The sequence below is a fragment of the Megalops cyprinoides genome, chromosome 14 (genome assembly GCF_013368585.1).
Source record: "Megalops cyprinoides isolate fMegCyp1 chromosome 14, fMegCyp1.pri, whole genome shotgun sequence".
Taxonomy (NCBI): domain Eukaryota; kingdom Metazoa; phylum Chordata; class Actinopteri; order Elopiformes; family Megalopidae; genus Megalops; species Megalops cyprinoides.
In genome coordinates, this window is record NC_050596.1 from 27,351,668 (window position 1) to 27,374,189 (window position 22,522).

Genomic DNA, 22,522 nt, shown 5'->3' on the forward strand with positions numbered 1-22,522 from the left:
CAGACAGCACCCCCTGGTGAGCTGCCACAGTACTCTTACAAATGGTCCAGGTCTACTCTGCACCATACACCGTGTACTTCCTTCTATACTATACACTACAATACACAAACACCTAGATTCGTTGAATCTCAATGTTTTCAAAGGCCTCTAACCGAAGATTGTTATGATAATCTCAGCCAATATGGATCATACAGAGAGGTCTCTGTGTAATCACAGCCTGCCTGTCTTGTCCCTCTTCAAACACTGTTTTCAATGAATATTCAGTGCTATGCTCAATATATTGATTCTAGTTACATTAAACAAATGTTTTATGTGTAAAAGTCATGCTTATGTAATCACAGCACTTTGCAGTCCTAGCTAAGATATTTAAACAAAAGTAAAGTTCATTCAAGAACATTGAGAATCAGTGAAAGAGGACCTCGTCCTGAAATAATTGTACTAATAAACTGATAAATAACTCTTTTAATGAGAACATTGCGGGTAACAAGGAGAGATGCTTCCCAGGTAAAGCAACTGGTTTTCAAAGACATTTTTCTTTCATTTTCATCAAGTCAAAAACTATCAGTATGTTTAAAATGGCAGTGTTAAAAGCCTGTTTAACACGTTTTTGTCACAATATTGTGAGGAAGCTCTGCAAACATGCAAACATGTTCATGTTAACTGGGTTCCTCACGCACTGTACCAACCAGAGCGTGAGAGCATGTTCATTCCGGCAGCACTGACAGGGTCGATCTACCCCTCGGTGAGCGTGTATGCCCCGCTCTCTGAAGGAGAACCAGTCTCTGACAACCAGTCGCCTCCCCCATCCACTCCTCCCCCTCCTCCTTCTGGCTCTCCCGGGCGCTGTGTGTGTGGCAGTGCACAGTTCAGCAGCTGTAATGCCTGGACACTGATGCAGAATAAATTGGGGGTGACTCTGCTCTGAAAAGGAATGGCTTTCCTTGGGAACTGACTGACTGATGCTCTGGGACCCATTTAAGTGGTGAAGTGGAAGAATAAAGAGAATATTTTTGTATAATCGTGCCAGGATAGGATTACCAAGCAGTATTAGCAAACAGAGTCGACTCATTAAAAAAAGCTGCTTTCACAGTTACTGCCACACTCCTCCCATAGGCTTTTCCCATAGTGACAAATCAATGTCTCAGCTCTTTTTAAAAGAATATTAAAGATATAAAGACACACCTGACAGTTGATGTGCGTGCTCATGTCCCTGGTGTGGTAAAGATCTGACCCAGGTTTAGTACAGATCAGGACAGTGCTCACCTCACTCTCTGTGCTGCATGACAACCCCCTCCAAACTCTTCTGTGAAGGAACAAATAATCCCCTCCATTCTTACTAAATGAGTCTCTCTGCACCTTCACATATGCTGTTGAGTACATGCCTCATCTAATCTATGACAATAAGGATTCATTCTCCATGACCCATTATTTATGTATACCTTATTTGGAAAGGCTACTCTGAAAAATTAAACCACTTACCTGTGGAATTTAGAAGGGGGTCAGTGGTAAACCTATCATTCCTGGGTAAGCTACCATAACAGTGCTGGCTTAAGTTACAACCGTTCTTCACTTGCTCCCACTTATTGGAAACCGAAACGAATAGGATGCCGCTGCAGAAAGCAGGGCTCTTCTGGGTCTCATGGTAACTCTTCGCAGTTCCATTATATGCATGAGTGTCTGGGCCAATGTGTGAAGAGGGCCTTGAGAACGAGCTAACGACGATGACTGCTTGTCTCCTCGTATCATTCTCAAGCCTTCCCCACCGGAGGGTATCTTACGGGGTCAGAGTCTGAGCACTCGGGATCCACAGCCCCGCTGCTGTGTCTGCAGAGATGGTACGTTCTGATTGGGCTTGACCTCGGGGCCTCGCTGGCCTCTCTCTGCCTGCCTTGGGCCTTGGGCCTGTCCAGCATGCAGAAAGCCTTCCTTTCCAGGCTCCTCCCTAACTGGGTCATGGTTTACTGTTCTTAGAAGAAAGATTAAAAAAAAAAAGTCGCTGACTGAACAGAGGTGTCGTGGAGACAGTTAAGGTCACAGAGTCCTCAAATAACCCCAATTTTATGTATGCTCAGCAGACCCAGGGCCACTTACTGTAGACTGCTTACATTACATACGGTGCATGCTGTAGCTGATTCATTCAGCTGAATATTCACTGGAACTACTGAGGTGTGGGAGTTTTTAGAAGGCTAAAGGATTTGAGGCTTACCTGTGGGGGCACAGGTCACCTGGCAGACTAATGGTGAAAATGTTATGTTCGTTTGTCAGCTTTGTTTTCACAGTGCAGTTATTAATTAACTTTAACATTTAATTAACATATATATGCCACAGCACAAACAATCACTACTTCTGATGTTGAACTCATGGAAGTAATGGGATGAATACGCTCTGCTGGAGAAGCCCAGAATGCCCTCTGTCCAGTCCAGTGCCCTATCCACTCCTAAAAACAGTGGCAATGAGAATCTGTGTAGGGTGGAAAAAAAAAATCTAAAATAAGACACACGTTCAAATCGAATGCCCTTGAGGGCACTCATCATTCAAATGGATAATGCCGTGTTATCTGGGATTTTGGATTGTGTGTAGGCAGAAAGAACACACCACCACCCGTGCACCACTCAAAGAGCCCACACGTGTGGATTTGTTCACACACTGAAAATACGCCAAATCACTTCAAGAGGATAGTCCAGAGGGATTCGCTGTTGGCTGCCAGATTACTGCACTTCATAACCCCACCCCTACTTCCATGCCCACCCCACATCCTACTGTTACATCTCTGGTCATATCTGATGAGCCATGAAAAAGTACACAGAGAGGTGGGTTACAATGGGAAAGCACTTCCAAACCAAAAAATAATGTGAGTCAGTCGAGATGAAACTATAGAGACACACCCCCAACAGCACCTGCTTTTACACCACAAACTGGATACATTAAACACTGATGTTGTTTGTGTACGTCTTTTTTTTTTTTTTTCATAGTTTTCTTAAGGTTAAGCGTGACAAGTCATACATATAAAAACAATCACTAATGTTGTTACTTAATTACAGTTAATGCAGTTATTTTATTTTTTATTGGACATAAAAAACAGCAAATGCAAGTTGCATTCAAACTCAACTTATTGCCCCTGATGTAACCTCTTAAAATGTGTCAATGATTTACAAATTCATGACATTTATAGGCAAGGTCTTAAAAATTTGCACTTGGCCCAAGATTTGGAACAGAACGGCAATGTGTGCCAAGAGATGCGGCGTGCGGTAGCACATCAAGGGCACCCCATTGGTGGAAACATACAGTGGTTGCTTAGCACCACTGTTGCCCATCTGTGATTGGCTGGCAGTGTGGGAAGCCCTGTCAGACCTGCTCTCTGTGCCAACAGAACTGACAGCTCTGACCTTCTTCCAAAAGACAGAAGAAGGAAAAAGAGGCGACTTTGCTGCAGAAAACTGGCACTTAACGCTTCAGTCACCGCCCTGGCTATTTGCCCTGCAGGGGAATGTCACGCTTCCCTGGACACGCGTATGGACTCCCGCCCCCAGCTCCGTCGGGATCCGGGCTTGTCATGGGACACGTCCCCTTCGACACAGTTTTGGGTTGTTTGTTTCATTGGGTTTCCCCTTTTCAATGCAATTTCAAGTGGCTACAGGCCTATCGAAATCTTAAGTTTCTCTGCAGCTTTCATAGTAGTGCGCATCAGTAACCAAGCATACTGTGCAGGTAGCAATTCAATGACAAAGTGCATGGAGTCACCACACAGCTATATATTGCCATCCATGACACCATTAATTCAGAGTGCTTGATGATGGATAATTACATATAACATTCAAATACATAAAAAGACAAGCACATTCTATGCTATAGCCAGCAATATCCACTACAGTGCACAGAATACAGTAAGTGGTGACTGTTTCGCCTCTTATGAGAGGACGAATGTTACTGCATTGTTCTGTATACTGCAGACTTTCGATTTCAGCTCAAGTATGCTGCTGCACTGGAAGCACAGTCTAAAGTGATCATGGCTTCACAGAAAGGAATTAATACCACCTACAGAGAGCATCTCATTAACGTGTGCAGTATTATATCTTCCCTAACCTCAAAGCCACATGCCAGCTTCTGTAAACACTGCTCTTCCGGTTTATCATCAGCACCTGGAATGAAGGATCGGCTCTGGGCTGCTGACTGAGCTTTGAAAGCACTGATCTCGGCCATTAGGAATGCTTCTTACATATTACGCAACGTATCAGACTAGAGATTTTGTCTTTTAGTTTGAGTTTAGCTCTTGCGAGGTGATAAACATGGACGTTGCAGAGCGCCTTCTCTACTGTAGCCAGCTGCGCCCCCCCCCCCCCCCCACCCCCCACCCCCCCACCACACAGTTCCACTCCAGCGCCTGGCTGAATAACATCTCTGCTGCATTGCAGGGCCCCCAAACAGCAGCCAGCACCTCCTGCCACAGAGAGGGCCTTCTGCTTCCCTCCGCGCACGCTGGAGCTCACACACGGACGGACACCACAGCTGCGTGGACGCTCCATGCGGGGCGACGGTCACAGCAACATAAAAGGCTGCTGCGAGATCCCCTGTGGGTCCCCTGGAGGGACTACAAATACATCTTTTCATGGTCCACGCAAGAAATGTAAAGATCCCATCGCCAACAAGGGTGTCAGTAACATGTCAGTGACATGGAAATACACTGCCAGCAAATAAGGTCAGTCGACATCGGTAAGAATCACCTAAACTTAGACGAGATATGCAAATGTTCAACAAACAACGGGATCATTAAATACATCCAGAGAGCATCCTCAGAATACAAATCTCAGAAATAAAAAATGAGAGATTCATGGGCCCTAAAAAACATCATATAGGAAAGTCTTAAAGTCAATGTCCAATTCCTACAACAAGTAGCTTGGCTTTTGGGGCACCGCTGCTGTGAGGGCAATACAGGTGTCCTGAGAACTTGAGAGGGTTATGGCTGGATTCATTTCACATGGAGTGACTGCAATAAAGGGACCTGTGTTGAGCTATATGATGCCTTTCCCTTTACCAAGGAGTGATACCATCAGGCCACTTTCCTTTTTCAATAATTCACTCCGTTTTGTCATCCAGTGTTCAGGTGGCAATGCAGCAGACTGTGGTACAAGAATGACTCTGTGATGTTGAAGGCCATGGCATCCTCATTTTCACAGTGGCTTCCTGAATACATAGCTGTAAGTGGCCAGTTCTGGATTAGGTGGATCTGGTCATAGAGACATGTTTAAATCAAGCATTTTAGACCTGAAATCCAATGGGGCTCAACAAACCTATCCAAATGGTTAAGCTAATGGCTCAATCAACCGTGCTGGCTGTCAAGACCCAGAGTAACATTTTCCAGACATTAATTTTTGCAGTTTAATTTTTTATACATAATGTATCCACTGGGAGTGCCAGGAAGGAAAGATCATGGGTCAGAGGCACAGAATACTTTCACAGAACAATCGCATAACTGTGTTCATAACATTTGTACTGCCTACAGGCTTGAAATCAATACTGGTCTGGGTTCATGAGCTGACAGGCTGTGTACAGCTGAGGCTAAGTGGGAAATGGTGTGGTGAAGAGAAAACTGCAGTTCATCAGTAAGCTTACAGCATGATCCAGAAACATGTAAGTGATACCAGCAAAAAGTCATTTTTGCTTTATAGCCCTTTATGATCCCTGCCTTTTGTGTCTCAGTTTCACAGATCCTCTGTGTTTTAAGCATTGAGTGAGTGACCTACCATGTAGCTACAGTACAATTGTTCCTTTTGATCGATTGTGCAAAAGCAGACTGGAAGTAGCTGTCTGAAATGGAAACATGGCAGCTTGAAACAAAATGTAACATTGAGCGTTAAGCACGAATGCATGTGGAATGGTAAATGGCTCTGTACACGGAAAATGAGAGAAGCTGTCAGGAGCTGATGTGTCCTCATTACTTACTGAGTTTGGCATTTCCTAATTTCCCCCCGTAAGTAGAGAAGTAATTGTAGCAGACAGCTTGGCTTTATAGTGCAGAATGAGAGGTCTTTACCCCAGCCCGCCTTAGCTGTGTCCTCTCATGTCTGCGTTTTGTAACATTTCCATTATCTGCGTAGTAGAAATCAGTCCAGGCTAGGAGTGGCCAAACTAGATCGGTCCCTCCAAGTACCGTGGCTGAACTACTCTGCCGTGTGCACCCTGCATTCACTCCACTGAGACCCGTACGATAAAAATGAAAATACTGTGTTCATTGTAGATGTCTTAGCAAACGCTAACTGCTGTACGTGCTGCCCACGGAAGCCCTACAGCCATCCTCTCCATCAGAATTACACAACCCCCAGTCTGCTAGCTAGTAAATCAGACAAGCGGGATTGGAAAGATTTCAATCACGCTTCCAAACAAAGGCTCATCCTTCTGTCTGCTTATGCGTGTTTGATAGCTATGTAATTCAAACACCAGCAGCTAGCAGTAAGCCTGCCTGGTGTCTGGACTAACTGCGCATTAATCATGTTGCAAACAATAGTATTATGTATGGGAATAAAGGAAGAGACAAAATTCCCTGCGGATTGGTGATTCTTGGTGAGCAAGGGGGCGGATGACCACCCTTCAGCCAGTCCTGTATTCAGACCAGTCCTGCCCTGTGACTCAAGCCTCTGACAACCGAATGGGAAGATAGCAAATGCACACTGCGACTAGACCAGTCTGGGTTTGCATTCCATGGGACGTATTTACCCACAAATCCCCTTTATCCTGCTGAACACTGTCTCAACCACTTACATGCTTGACTGGAGCCATTTAACCTTGATGACTCAAGACGAGATGAGAAGACAGTAGCAATGCGATGCAAACTGAAGTCAGTCCCACGTAAATTCCCGGCTCAATGGTGGACTTATTAACTTCTTAACATATTTCGTCTCAGTCATTATTCAATATCATTTGTTACCTTTTTTCCTAAAACGAAGCTAATTACCACAATGGACCTTCTTCCATTTCTCTGTCTTTTAATTCTGATTTTCAGAAAAGTATTCACTCCTCCAAACAGCTCACATTAAATATAGCTTAAAAATGATGTTATTGGTAAATCTAATCCCTTTCCTAAAACAGAAAACAAACCTATGGAATAGCATGCACTAGATTGCAACAGTAGATTATGATCTTTAGCCAGAGCCCTTCTCAGCCTCAGTCCTGCAGGGCCGCAATGGCTGCAGGGCTATCCCCTGTTCCATCCCCACCCTCTAACACCTGCTACTTCTTGCAGTTGATGTTAACCTTACGTGTAGTATTACGATGTATTACGAATTTGTGTTTTAGGCACTGCTGTATCATATTACACTTGGCTTTTGTCAGAGTGCACACGTTAACTTGTGGCAGGGCTTGAATAGTGTTCTGCTAACACTCTCTGATCTGGGAGGGTTGGGAGCCTGGTCTGACAGTGTTGGTCATTTAAACTGAATGGACACACTTATGTTCTACTGAGTCGCTCTGGATAAGAGCATCTGCTAAATGCATGTAATGCAATATGTAATGTAATGGCTACTCAGCCCTGGTCCTGGGGGGCCGCAATGTCTACAGGGCTACTCAACCCTGGACATAGAGGGCCCTGGCCCTGAAGGGCCGCAGGTTTCTCCTTTTCCACTGAGTTACCTGATGAGGTGGACTGGAACCGGGTGATGAGCGCTGGTCGGTGCAGGTGTCTCTCCCCCTGGGATTCAAGACACTGGCAGGATACACAGAAAGAAAGCTGAAGACAGTTTCTGATTCGTTCCTGCTGGGAAAGGTGAGAGAGTCGGTCAGCACCTCCATTGTGGCGGCCTTTCATGCCTATCAGTCTGTACTGCCTGAATACACTCATATTCAATGTTACACGCTCAGTGAGGACTGGGCAACACTGTAAAACTTTCTCCGTAAATAGTCTGTCACATTACAGTTTGTAACTAACTGCTAATAAAAATCCATCTACTTTAAAAGGTCTGTTAAGTAAGTTAGCAAGTATTTAAAGTAATGCAACATAACCACACATCTGCTTTATTTCTTCTATATACAAATTTTACTGGTGGAAACACCAAAGGCCCTGTGTCAGCAAATTTTTTTGCAAAACCGTTGCTATGATTAATTCAGTAAAATCACATTTCAGCAAAGAAGGGGATGTCTTATGCCCTTTGGCTTTTAAGGCATGCTTACAGAAATGTCATTAGAAAAGCTTCTAGCTGCCTTGCAATGTAGGATTAAGCTTTAATTGCATGCTGAGTGAAAAAAACAGAGCAGCTTAACATCACCTCCTTGTCTCAAAGAGAAAAATCCACCACACAGGAATCACTTTGAATTTTTAGCTAAAGTACTCAGCTATATGTAGCTAGTAAGCTCACAGTAAGTATTGCATCACACATTAATTGTGACATAATTACAGCATAAATGCATGGATTACAAACCCGGTCTATGACTTTGCGGTCTGGCCACAATCTGACCACAAATGGAGTCGAGGAGGACTGTGTTGATCAGATACAACCTAGAATAAAACAAAATACAAAACTTACCAAAACTGTGAAACATCTCTGATCATGCTCACCTCCAAGAAAACCTGGCCCAAATTTGCCATAATGAGGAGTACCAGGGCTATGTTTTTGGGGTTCTTAAAGTGAGTAAAGTGACAGTGAGCCCCACACTGCTACATGAAGGTGGGGGGGGGGGGGGGGGGGGGGGGGCTCGCACCTTGGCTGCATCAACAGCGATGGTGTGAGAGTACCAAAGCCTTGGATTACTGTAATACCAGCAATAAGGTAGACTACTGCAATCATCATAATAGGGCAACAAGTGGTTCAAATGAAAAAGCATTATGAACAACAGCTTCAGCAGGGCATAGATGACTGTTGAACTGACATTCACTGTTTAATCGGAGTTATGTCTGCAAATGTATGCGCGCATGTGTGCATACTTGTGTACTGGTGTGTACCATTAGGATCATTACTGAGTTTGAAACATCACACACTGGGTCACCACGTGCCAATCAGTGCATGAGCGTTACCTGGCAGAGGAGTTTGGTGGGAGGCATTTGCACTCACACAAACAAACAGATCAACTAAATCTCACTCAGACCCACTCTCCCACACAGTCAACCAGACAGACTCACAGAGACACTCCCTCTCACACACACAGGAAAGTGAATCCCTGCTCAGATCCATTTAATGTTGTTGGTTACATTGATGCTTCCTAAAAACATATCAGCCAACATTCAATCTCAAGAGCCATTAGTGTTGATTTCTGTAGATAAGGAGATGGGCTTTCTATTTGACAAAAACAATCAATATCTCAACAGCAAATATTCCATTGTTCTGAAGCTACACTGTTGCAGACCTCCTTAGAGAATGGGATCTGGGCCAAGCAGGATTAACTGCTGAGTCCAACTCATATTTGCCATACCATAACGCTCGAGCTGGGTTGAGGAGAAGCCAAGCACCAGGGAATCTGTGCTGTTTTTGTGCTCTGCCTGTGAGCTGTGGGTGGGGAGCACACCCTGTTCCTGTTAAGGGTGAAATGCACCCCACTCTAACACATGCTGCCCCATTTCATGGATTCCTTCTCTTTGGGTGACTGGTGTGATTTATGGGTACCCCTAAACCAGTACTGTGAGGGAATGCTCATCGGTTGGTCATGGAAGAGCCACGCTGGGCCACTTGAATGCAGTGTAAAATATGCATCACTGGACAGCACTCTGCTGTTCACATTGATGCTGTCTCCTAGTCAGAAATGCAGTACCTTTCAGATCTAAAACAAAAAACTGCAAGAAATGGGGTATGGATGGATTAACACAAAACAGTTCATTGTTAATTGTTAAAATACATTTTTGTGCTCCAGCTAGATGCTTGAATAAAAACTACAGTATACGTCAGGGCAGTTAGTATCACACTGACCGCTGATTTTTAATTTGTCAACATTTGTATCTACTGACATGTCTCCATCTGCCATTGTCACTTAATTACTGTATTTTAGCATGTTGAATGAAATTTGAAACATTTCTGTGATATGGCTAATATTAATAAGCGATGCATTGTACCATACTACACATGCGTACAATTTATTTTCTTGTAAGGACTACTGAAAAAAAACTGCAAGCCAGTCTGGAGCAGACATTGCAGACAGACCCTGCAGATGTCTGCGCAGTACTGCTCTGCTGCAGTCCACCAGGCTCTGGGGCTGTTTCAGACTGTGGCGGCTGTGTCAGACAGCAGCCTGAATGTTCCAGACTCCTGCAGCTGTGTCAGACAGGCGGCTGGGGGACGCTGACATTGGTTGTCATTCGCAGGTCAGGCCGAAAAAGCCCCGGCCGCACGGCTCGCCCCTACAAACCCCTTCGGGGGATATTCCGAGACCCCCCAGTTCTAGGAAAAGCAGTCTGTGCCCGCCCTCTAAATCTTATCTATTAACAAGAAGATCCAGACAGCGATAAACAGGAGCTCTGTGGCCCGCAGTCTCCAGTTCAAGGAGGAAAGGGAAAATGCTGCCACTTTGAAATGCACACAAACAGTCCACAGTAAATCACAGTAAATCAGACTAAACTGACTGGGCTTTTGTTGGCTTTGAGGAGGCCCTAGTCAGAATTCTTGAGGCCTCCATTTGGGTCAGATCATGTCCCCATGAACGGGTAGGCACTGTTAATGGTGTCGGTGCCACTGGCAGCGGGCAGTAGCCCGGGGAAGCAGAACAGGGACAGTGATGGAGGAAGAGAAAGGAGGCAGGAGCAAGCTGAGGCAGAATTATAATCTTCATTCACTGCCTAAAAGCACCAGAAAATGTCATCTAAGTCCATTAGTGCTGCTGAGTCACTGTTTGTCAAAGACAGATCCCCGGGTTTATAACAGACAGAGGGCACTAAACATGTGCACATACATATTTACTAGACTCTCCAGGGAAGAGAGGACCTCCAGACAACCTACACTGACATGCGAGGCTTCTTTCTCTACATAGTGCCTCTACCTGGAGAAACACACCCCAGCTGCCCTGCACCATCTTTAATGCATCAAAGTGTATGAAGGGGTTAAAATACTGTTTATAAAATAAAGGGAATCGTTGTTATGAATGCATATTAAATTACATATAACAGCAGCCCGGGACAGCTCTCTGGTAAAGGAAGCTGACCTTTTCTTGCCTTTGAACTCTATAGCAGGCAGCCTGTGGCCTTTAACATCGCCCACATGGACAGAGGAGAGCCATGGCTGGAATGTATGAACTGATGCCTGGCTGCATTTCCTTATTAGTGACATATCATGGACTTACAGTACCAGTCAAATGTTAGGACTCACCTACTCATAGAAGGGTTTTTCTTTATTTTTACTAGTTTCCCCACATTTTAGAATACTAGTAAAGACATCCAAACTATTAAATAATACAAATGGAATTCATGCAGTGACCAAAAAGTGTTAAAGAAATGAAAAGCGTTTTATGTTTTAGATCCTTCAGCGTAGCCAAAAAATATTTTTTTTTAATTAAAATTTTTAGAAAGAAATAGACATAGGCATCAGCTTCACCATTTACATTTGTCTAAGAGACACACGTGACACATGAGACACAAGCATTTGAACATAAGTTTTTAGATCACCATGTCTTTGAATGCATGTTTCCCATTATCTTATCCAGGTGTATCCAAACTTTTGACTGGCACTATTTTTCACTGCATGCTCTCAACCAGTCCCTGCCTGTACATCCTCACCACTACATTTTCAAACTAGACACAGACTCTACACCGATAATATCATGCAGTGATGTCAAACCTTTCCCTCACTCTCAAAATACACTGCTGTAGAAATAACACTGATATACGACTGCAAAACTCAAAACTCAGTTTTAAAGCCTCCTCAAAGGCCTGACAGATGGATAAAGGGTAGAGGAAAGCATATACTCATTGTACCTCGGTCACTGAATCAATTAGTTCCACAGCTGGGCTTTTAGTAAAAAGTTCAACGACTTCCTGATCCCTCGGGCCATTTTCAACGACCTTGGCAGGGGCTCAAACAGGACTTTAGGCCACCAGACCACTGAACTGCATTACAGCTGAGACTGCCGTTCCTTATCTTTGAGGCCCAATTAATGAGTCCTTCAGCGTGCAGGGCTGAGCAAAAGAATGAAAACGCAACATAAGCTCTCAACTTGGTGCCCTCTCTCTGATGGCCTACTTACAATGAGAGTCTGCATGCCCTGAAGGACGACAGAGAGTGCAGCACAGCTCCCCCCTCTCCCCCACCCCAAACCCCCTAAAAAAAAGTAAAAAAAAAAAGATTCTCCTTATATAACTCTTATCTTTCAACTCATCAGTCTCTTCCGTGACACTCGGAGCGGCCAGCTCCGCGATGGAGAGCCGTCACGCACAGTTCTAATGCGTTTTCCACTGAACTGAAGTCCATTTTCCAAAAAGTAGCATGATGTGAACTGTCACACACACACCAATTCATCGCTCACGCTAAAGGAGGCCAATTCGTTATACAGATCCCCTTTTCAAACGGCCTCACTGTCCCGGCCAGCACCTCATTATGTTGATTGAGTGGACTGATTGTAATGCATAGAAAGTGATAAACCAATGGGAAGGAGATTAACAGAGAACAGTCTCCTCATTGGCCAGTGATTTACTGTGATGCGGGGGGGGGTTTGGCACTGCACCAGGGGCGCTGCGGGAGACGATGACGGAAGCCATCTTCAGTGACAGGAGAGATTAAAAGGTTACCAGGCTGCCGGCCGGCTCGATGAATACTTCCACGGCACTCGCTCCTGAGTAAATGATTGCCAGAGCCCTGGTCCCCCATCTTGCCCCACACCACAGTGAGGGAAGACTGTACTACTAACACCCGTAGGCTCACTGTAGACCCCTTACAGAATGTAACACATTAGTGAACAGTAGCCCATCTCTCATACATCAGTGCTTGGGATAGACAGAAATCCCTTTAGATTAGTAAAGTCATTTAATTTACTTTAATGTATAAGACATATACCTTACTTTTCTGCTTCCATGTAAACAGGTTGAAAATATTGTTTCCCTCAAAAGAACAAAACAAATTACTAAGAGCGGACAGATTTAGCAACAAAATGTGCCTAACAACCTCAGAGAGCTTCCCTCTCCATGGCAACTGTAATGGAAAGTATGTGTGTGTGTGAGTGAGTGTATGCGTGTGTGTGTGTGTGTGTGTGTGCGCATGGGTTTTTGAGCGTGTATGTACTTGAAGTGATGCAATAAGCACCAAAGACCTCACGGTTACCATAACAGCGCTGACTCAGTTTTCTGCAATATGCTTTTGGCATGACTTTGTGTTATACCTGCAGCAGACACTATTCCAGCAAACATACACAGTCATGCTCTCACAATGTTTATGTGACGCTGTGGCAATGCTGTCACATTGCTACAACCACATACACACTTTGAAACACACACGCACACGCACACACACACACACACACACACACACACACACACAAAACCATTATCAAAACCAACCATAGCATCTTGCAACTTACTACAAAACATACAAACCTGTTTCGCTACCTGTCTGAACCAGTGGTTAGATCATGTTCAAGCATTTCTATAATGTAGTTGTGGTCTTACATTTTCACCACATTGTGGTAATTATGATACAATACATTACAGGCATTTAGCAGACACTCTTATCCAGAACAACTTACATCAGTTACAATTTCATCTATTGATTTACACAGCTGGATATCCACTGAGGCAACTGTGGGTTAAGTGCCTTGCCCAAGGGTACAGCAGCAGTGGCCCAGTGTGGACTCAAACCAGCAACCTTTGGGTGAGGAGCCCTGATTCTTACCACTATGCTACACTGCGATTATATTATACATGAGCCATCATCTGTGGCTTGGACCTCGGCTGGTTATTAGTTGGGGCATGCTGACTCTGAGCGCCCCTGTGGGCAGGGGCAGGCGATGGCACCTAGCCCCGCCACCCTGCTGGGTGAGACGCCACCAGCGGCAAAGCGCCATGGTCGCTGGCCGGCTGGCTGGCTGGCTGGCTGGCAGGGCTCACTCGCCCGTGTCAGCACTCGTTTGTCCAAAAGGAGCGAGATGAAAAAGCCCGTAACCATTCCGGCAGTGCTGTAAACGGACACATCAGCGCAGACGCGACAGCAGCCCGGCTGAAGGGCAGAGCAATCCCTCCAGAGGCTCACAGCTCCTGCCCTGCCTGTCGCCGTCGCGTGAGACGGCTAACCGCTCTCCGGCTAGCGTTAGCGTCGACGCTCGAAGCCCTCCCAGTCAACACGGCGGATCTCAGTCACAACACGGCCTTTGTCTCGTCTGATGCAGGACCAGCTGCAGCGAGTTCATTAGGAAGCACGCACAAAACAGTGTGGCGGATGAAAAAAAACAAACTGACAAAAAAAAAAAAAAAAACAGTATGAAAAATGGGACCAATTTGTCTGAACTCTACAGGATCTGGATAACAGGTTTTTTGGAGCCTATTTTTCACAGAGTACACATTTATAGAGGAAAAAAAAAACACTTTAAATGAATGAAACACGATGGTTTAGAAGCGGAAAACAGTGCCTGCGGTAAGGTCTAACTGCTGTCACGTCAATGAGAGGCCCGGTTGGTCTGGTGCAGAATGGCTTCCCCTGCACTAATGAAAGGCTTATAGGAGACAGAGGCAGGCCTTGAGAGTCTGAGAGGGTACTGGAGAGTACCAGTCTCTGCCCACCCCGTTGCTCAGGGACTACTATCTGCCAGCTGGCAGGCCGAGTGAAAGCATACATCCAGAAGGACAGCAGTGAGTCTTGTCCCAAAAATGATGCCTGGCTGATCTTAAAGGCTCTTGGAGCACCCCTTGGACATGATGATGATGTAATCATGCCGCTGCAATGTCAATGACATTGAGCAAAAAGTATGTGGGTCATCCACTTTCTGTTACATTACATTTGCCAGTCAGATACTCTGGTGCATCTTACAAAGATTTACATTTCCATGCATTTATACGGCTGAATATTTACTAAGGCAGTTTGTGTACCGTTGTGTGTACAGTTTGAGTACCTTGCCAAAGGAAACAACAGCCTTTGATTTACAAACCCTGATCCTTTCCAATACACAACACTATTGCTCAACTGTAGACCACATCACTGGAGACATGGAGGACATGACAACATCCCACTTTCTCAAACACATACAGTGTATGTCTCCCTACTTCAAAACTAGATACTCAATGCGATTTTGTCAAAAAATGCATTGACTTGGTAGAAACCGAGCTGCAGCTTGGACCTGCTAGCAAACACAAGTACTGCAGTTTACTGGAAACATGTGATGCAGTACAGGATGCAAATTGTTCAGCCAATATGCATTTTCAATATGCAATGATTCAACAATAATTGCAGCAAATTCATATCAGCTGCCATCAGGCCCGAACTGGAAGTGAAATAGCGCTGCGTGTTCGAAATTTTAATGAAAGGAGAAACGGTATCTTATCTGAACGGTAGCCACGGACACTCTCGCGCATTCAGCGCAGAGGGGGAGAGGCCTCGTCTGCGGGGCCGTGCGATCGATATTACCTGCTCAGGCATTTTAAGCGCGTTTAGGAGACATGCGAGCAGCTCTGTCAGCCTGAGTCACTGTTCAGAGCAGTAGCCCGCCTCTACGGTTCAGGGAGGTCACGCTCCAGCAAAAAAAATCACGCCTACCACAAGATGCAGCAAATTCTGCTTGTAACGACCAATTGTGCTTCATAGATTGGAGGGGGGTGTGAATGCTATCCCTCGACACTCGACATCCTTCCCCACCCCCACCCCCACCCCCACCCCCACACACACACACACACACACACACACACACACACACACACACACACACACACACACACACACAGAGAGAGAGATCCTGCCCTGAGTGTCACTGCTGTACCTCTTGAATAATCAACAACGTCTAGACACTCCGGCTCACACCGGGGGCTGAGGACGCTCTCATTCATGCTGTAGCAAGCACAGCGGAGCAGAGGGGCATCACCCATAACCGATATACTGCAACAGGAAAGCACATGAATAAATCATGCCCACGGAATTTAAAAACTCAGCAATGGCAGCTTAATGTGGTAATTCATCCATTTTTGACACCACAGCACCTCATAAACAGAGACAGCGAAGACAACACACACAGATACACACACCCACACAGATACACACACAAACACACACATACACACACACACACACACACAGATAGAAATCACTGGCAATCTCCTCACAGAGAGAAAGCAGAGCTTCTCCATGCAATCGACAGAAACCCCCACAGTGCCAGTATTCCATGAGAATGAGGAAAAAGGGAAGAAAGAGAGAGAGAGAAAGGGAGCTCTATCCAGGTTCAGGGAGAGAGAGAGAGAGAGCGGGGGAGAGCGCGGGAGAGAGCGCGAGAGAGAGAGACGGCAGCGGCATAGCAATGAGCCGGCGTTTCCAATCGGCAGGCTGGCTCTCGCCTAACAATAGGCCGGCGGTCGGCATCGCGACACGCGCAGTGACGCAGCATCTCTGCAGCGCACAGACAGCGAGACAAAGAGAGACGCGGCCGGCGCCGGGAGCCCTACCTGGGTGCCGGGGAACGAGAGACGGAGGCGGGCCTCGGGTCAGCGGAGAGGAGACGATAATCCTGACACACCTGCAGAGAGACAGAGAAAGAGAGAGAGGGAGAGAGAGAGATAGGCAGGTGAGGACAGCGACGGAGGGATGTCCTCAAAGTGCCCTCAGCGAGGCACACAGCGCGGGCCTTCTGGGGCAACGGTTTGCTGTACCCACCGTGCCGGCTCGGCTGCTGGGACTGGCGGTAAGCGCACCACTACCGAGGATCAGAGACGGGATGGAGCTCTCCCTCACACATGCCGTCTGCCAGCCGCAAGCTAGCCAGCACAGGGGAGGGGGAGGAGGGAGGGGGAGGAGTGTGTGTCCGTGACTGAGTGGATGTGTGTGTCTGTGAGGGAGAGCGCGGGCGCGCGCGTGTGTGTGTGCGTGTGTGTGTGTGTGTGTGTGTACGAGGTGCTGGGGGTAGAACATAATGAAGGGAGTGAAGGGGAGAAAAAAAAGAGCCCCATCAGAGGGTATTCGGGGAGGGAGACGCGAGACTGAAGGGGAGGACGAGGCATGCTAGAGCACCAGGAAATTTCTAGAAGCCGAAGCCTTGGCTGTTCTCATTGCTCCCGTTTGCAATGAAAATGGACCCACACACAGGGTACTTATTTTAACACCCTTTCTTTCTCCCTCTCTCTCTCTCTCAATCTCTCTCGCTGTCTCTCTCTCTCTCTTTCCGTCACACACACATTCACTGTCTGTTTGTCTGTTCTTTCTCTCACTGTCTCATTCAGTTGCTCTCTCTCTAATCTCTCTAATTTCTTCCCCACTCCCTTTCTCTGTCTGGTCGCCAGGATTTTTAATTGGGTTGGCCAGCAGCGTAAGACTGACTCGTAGAGGGTGCAGGGAAGCACAGAGACAGTCAGACATCTCCGTCCTATGTGTCCTCGATACAGCTGCAGGATAGATCAGTCAGGCACTTCCCAACACCCTCAGACTCTGAAATTAAATTCATCCACACTCATGTGCGTACATCACAGGCGCTAAACATACAGCACAGCCAGTCAAAAACCAGCTGTGAGCAATCATGCTGTTAATACAATGCCCATTGCAATCTCTACAATACAATCAAGCTTCACGGCCAGAAATCCATCACATTGATGACCCTAGCTTGTTAGATTTAAATTTTCTCCCGCAAGTGAATACTGTGTACACTGGGAGGGCAGGGGAGCTAGATGACACAGTAATAAATAATCTCCAACACTCTATTTTTGATATACATTCTTGGTAAGACAGCAGTATTATATGATACATTGTTACAGTTAGCAACAAAAAAATATGAAGCATGTTTAAAATCCTAGAATATACGAGACTCAATATTTCAGTTATTGCCAATTTACATACACACATCAATATATAGATTTCTTATATATTGAATCTGCGTTTTAAAATGAGTTTTAAATCTGCCTGCCTAGATTCTTCCTAAAGCTCTGTGACAGGAATGAATGGGTGGCTGTTAGCGGAGGAGGGATTAGACTCAGTTCTTCTCTGTGTTTAATAAGTGGCTATGAGGGTCGTCCCGAGCTGAGTAATTGCAGTGTTCTGGTGCCGATATGCAGGCACAGCTGACAGCAGCACAAAGGCAAAACGACGAGGCTGGTGGAATTCGCGCTTGGCAAAACATCAGTTGTGGATGCGTATACTGATAGCCCCGAGATAGCACCCGTATCGACTCTTTTTTGTTTTGGATATCATTCTTTCCAATGTACCGAAATTCATGTCTTTTTAAGGCTAAACTTAGTATGACAGCGGCACACACTGAAGTCTTCCAGGGCTGAGGGAACTTTGGCTCCTTCTGTTCTTGGTGATGGTGAATGGGCCCTTTATGAAAACCGGCAGTATCCATTATGAACAGAGTGCAGGCCTTAGTCAGGACTGCTGCTCCACTGAAGTGACAAAGGACCAGCCTGTGTCCTCCTGCTAACGAGACCGGAAGGACAGCTGCAGCTGGCCTGTCTGAAAGCTTGCTAACCTGCCATTTTCTGCGCGTATGCTGTTTGTTAGTGTGTGTGTGTGTGTGTGTGTGTGTGTGTGTGTGTGTGTGTGTGTGCGTGTGCTCTGTCACCATAGTGGTACACCTCTTTCAGTGCAATTAGTGGGGCAGAACAAAGAGCAGGTTCTTCAGTATTGATTGCTCTGCCCCGCTCTGCAGGAAGTGTCTCTGCCTCCCCTCGGCACCACAGGTCACAGCACAGCTATGACCCACCCCTGGGGCTGGCCACGTGACTACCACCTGACCCTACCCGAACAGGTTTCCAATCATGGCGGATCAAGTGGGGGATGGGCTGCACCTGGACTCCAGGCTGCAGCTCAACACCTTCCACATACAGCTGTGGTGTAGCATCTCTACTGTATGCCAACATCCTAGTGCTCTCCTCTTACGGGACTGGTTATTATTGTTACTGTCACCTTTAAATTTCTCTGCTTTACAGTTACCGTGTTTTCTGAAAATGGAATATTTCAAGGTAGGCTCATACAACAGTTGATCTCTGTCACCTTCCACCACTGTCTGTAAAAAAGGGGAGAAAACTAAAACATGTTCATGAATATGACAGATCAGGGAGTGTACTGTATTGCTTGAAGCACATCAGAATGTAGTATAAATCTATGTTGGGAGCACAAACATCCGGACTCTCTCCTGTCATACGTAAGCCAATTGGTTATGGACCAAGAAAACATATCCCTGTTCCCACAAACATGCACACAGCCACTTTAATGCCTAGTCATGGTCAGCTTCACTTTCACAAAAAAAAACTACTCTCTCTCATGGAGGAGGCTGTGTGAGGCTGACTCATGCTGTCTGCAGGCTGAGCAGGGACCCACATCGGACAGAAGAGCGACCCAGCCCACCGGCCGCTCCTAATCCTCCATGTCCAGAGCAAACGGGGCCAGCGAGTGGGCTGTGTCATGATGCCCTCACGGCATTATCAAGGGGTTTGGTTTTCCTGGAAAGTCTCTCTCTGGAGCAGGGCATCTTCTACTCCTTTTCTGTCTCTTTACAGGTACGGAGAGCCTACTGGGGCTCGGTGATCTAACACCCACACGACGCAAACCTTCCACAAACTCAGTGCACGTGTGTGTAAGAAGAGGTCTGTGGTAAGAAACTGGGTTTCTCTCTTTGGTTCCTCACAGGCTACAGTAGCAGAGTGACCCAACACTGGGTTGAATTTCAGATACAGTAGATTCACTTCACACAGAGCGGTCTCAATGCTCCCCAGAGAAGTAATTCATGCACAAACAATACGTATTGAACTGGACCCAAAGAGCTGAGGTAAAACAGAGCAATGGTAAACTGCAGAGACACAACGGATCAATTTGATCTGAGCAGCATTTGTGTATCCACTCGCAATGAGAACGGGCAGCAGTGTAGCATACTGGCTACAAAATGCTGTAAAAATGTATAACATTATAAAAAAAAAATTGTAACCACTGTAAGTTGCTCTGGATAAGAGAATCTGCTAATGCCTGTAATGTAATGTAATGTAATGAGCAAAGAAGCTCTGCAGGGCAGAGAAGCATTAGAAACACCCAGTTAAAAAGCCCCCATATCAATGAGGATGGTGATGAAACCATGGAGATGAGGGTGAAACCTACACCGATAGAGCAATGACAGGGTTCTCATCAACACTGCCAAATTGAGAAAGGTGGCCTTGTGGAAATGACTCTACAAATGTTTTATTCTCTCTCAAGTAAAAATTGCCTGATACCATTATTCGTATTATCCTGGATGGAAATCCACTCGATTTTGAAAGAGTTTATCTATTGGCAAATATATTTCAAAGCTTTGAGTATGACTGTGGCTTCAGTATCAGTTAAGACAATTTAATTGCTTGGACAGTGCTGTAAGGGCAAAGACCCAAGCCTCAGGCAAACTCAGAAGGAGGTCTTTAAGAGGATTTTGATAGCTATAAGACCAACAGTTGCTAAATACAATGAGCCACATGGTTATTTATTTAAGGGAGGAGGGAGACATAAGGTGATATCGCATGCTTATTTTGTAGTTAACAAAAACTGTTGAGAAAATGACTTGAGAAGTCATACAATAACAGAGTGAAAAATATTGTAAAACACTGAGAAACACATTGCTCAGGCCAAGAATATATTGCAAATAAATTTAAAATAAATTGACGCAAAGGAATATACTGCAATATATCAAAACATATATTGAGTATATATATGGTATAAATATGTGCGTAATATATTATTTTTATATGTTTTGTACAGGAATCAAACAGTACCTCAACTATCTTATTTTTGTGTACTTCAATGTACTGTAAGTACTACTTGGACGATACACAACACAAGTTTTGAGATCGTACCATGTGTCACATCCTACAGACTCTGCTGGGATTTCTGAGCCATAAAGTTTGTTATAAAGCTCTTAACCTAATAGGACCATAAAATCACCACCAATTTCTATCAAGCTATCAAGTTATTTCTGTCTGTTTAGTACCCTTTCATTGATCCCTGAGATAAGCCCCCGCTGATGGATTAAACAACGCTCATGATCTCGCCGTAACTCAAATTCCTCACCCTCTACTTCTGTCCAGAGCGTCAGCTTTGCATTCATGTCTTCCGCACTGTGTCCTTGCTTTTCGGTGTGGTTCTACAGGAAACAGCCGTTTTATTGTTGCCACACCTCTTTATTGATTGGGTGTTTTTCATTGGTAGTTAGCAGCTTCTCACTGCTCATGTAGCCCTGATACCCATTCGCAGGTCATGAGGTGATCACAAAATTAGTTATCACCACTTTCAGGCACCTAAGGGACTACACAATCTTCCGTGTTAAAATGAGGTTCAGCCTGTTTGCCAAATTTCACCCAGAATTGTGGCAAGCTTGCAGCAAACACTTTGCAGCAATTTGAGGGGCAAAACCGGGGCTAACATTGCACTGTGTGTTCTAGGCTGTGCGGGTCTTGAATTCATAGCAGACACACCCAGGCAGGTGCAGCTTCGAGGAATCAATCAGTGCACTGGCTCCTGCAGTTTATTTGCAGCCCTTCCTGAATTAAGAGTCATCCGACATTAATCTCTCAGATGCATCCGACAGGGAGGAAGCTGATTCACACCTCGTGTTAAATCATCGCTCTTTACCATTATAAACAGCGGCACAAAATGCAAGAAAACACACAGGTGTGTGACTGAGTCTGGGGACAGATTCATTATCTGATGCACCTCCTAATATTCGGTCATAGCTTCATTGCCAAGCCGCTCCTTACTCATGATAAGTTCCTACAATTTTCCTGCAGAGGAAGAAAATATCCTCATTGAATTCGGAATCTAGATTAATAGGACAGTCACAGTGATGATATACTACCCCAACCAGTCTCTTTTGTCAGGGCTTAGTTGCCAGCACAATATCATGGGCATGAATACAAACACAATCTGTTGGACAAAGCACATAGCAATTCATTCAGCAACAATGCAATCATTGTTCTTGGTCATGCTGTTCAAGCAGTGAATTTACCACCCTGTTGGCAATTGCACGGCCTATTCCAATGACTGTATGATCCAGTTTGCACTGAATAAACAGTTTCCTGATCTCCCGCAGATCAAATAACCAGTTTGTGGGCAAGCAGGTTAGGCATCAGGTGGATCTGGAGTTTGGCTGGCACACCCTCTGTTCAACTTCTGTTAAATTCTCTCTTCCCTTTGGCCTTGATGGCACCACTAGCCCTGGGCTATCTATTGAGGATAAATCATCATACCAGCTGTTCATTTGTTTCATGTTTGTATAGGCTCTGGTAATCCCATAACCTCTTGGTCCTAGGTCACACTTTTGCTATTGGAAGCTACGACTCCACCAGCAGCTGAAGCACAGTCAAGAGCACAGCCGAGTCACAGATCAGACAGAACTGCTGAATCACAGCCAAGAGCACAGCCGAGTCACAGATCAGACAGAACTGCTGAATCACAGCCAAGAGCACAGCCGAGTCACAGATCAGACA

The 22,522-nt window shown here is 45.5% G+C and overlaps 1 protein-coding gene across 9 annotated transcripts in view; it reads right to left on the reverse strand.

The window, feature by feature from the left end:
• Window positions 1-22,522, reverse strand: part of LOC118788836 (microtubule-associated protein 2-like) — a 97,631-nt gene that overhangs the window by 51,388 nt on the left and 23,721 nt on the right. For 5 of the 9 annotated variants that reach the window (XM_036544963.1, XM_036544958.1, XM_036544962.1 and 2 more), the window contains exons 1-4: window positions 16,746-16,896; window positions 16,538-16,608; window positions 8,409-8,485; window positions 7,624-7,744 (exon numbers count right to left, since the gene is read on the reverse strand). The gene's annotated coding sequence lies outside the window, so the exon portion shown is untranslated. Of the gene's footprint in view, window positions 1-7,623; window positions 7,748-8,408; window positions 8,486-16,537; window positions 16,609-16,745; window positions 16,897-22,522 lie in introns of those variants that run through there. The other 4 variants (XM_036544955.1, XM_036544956.1, XM_036544959.1 and 1 more) reach the window with 3 other exon arrangements.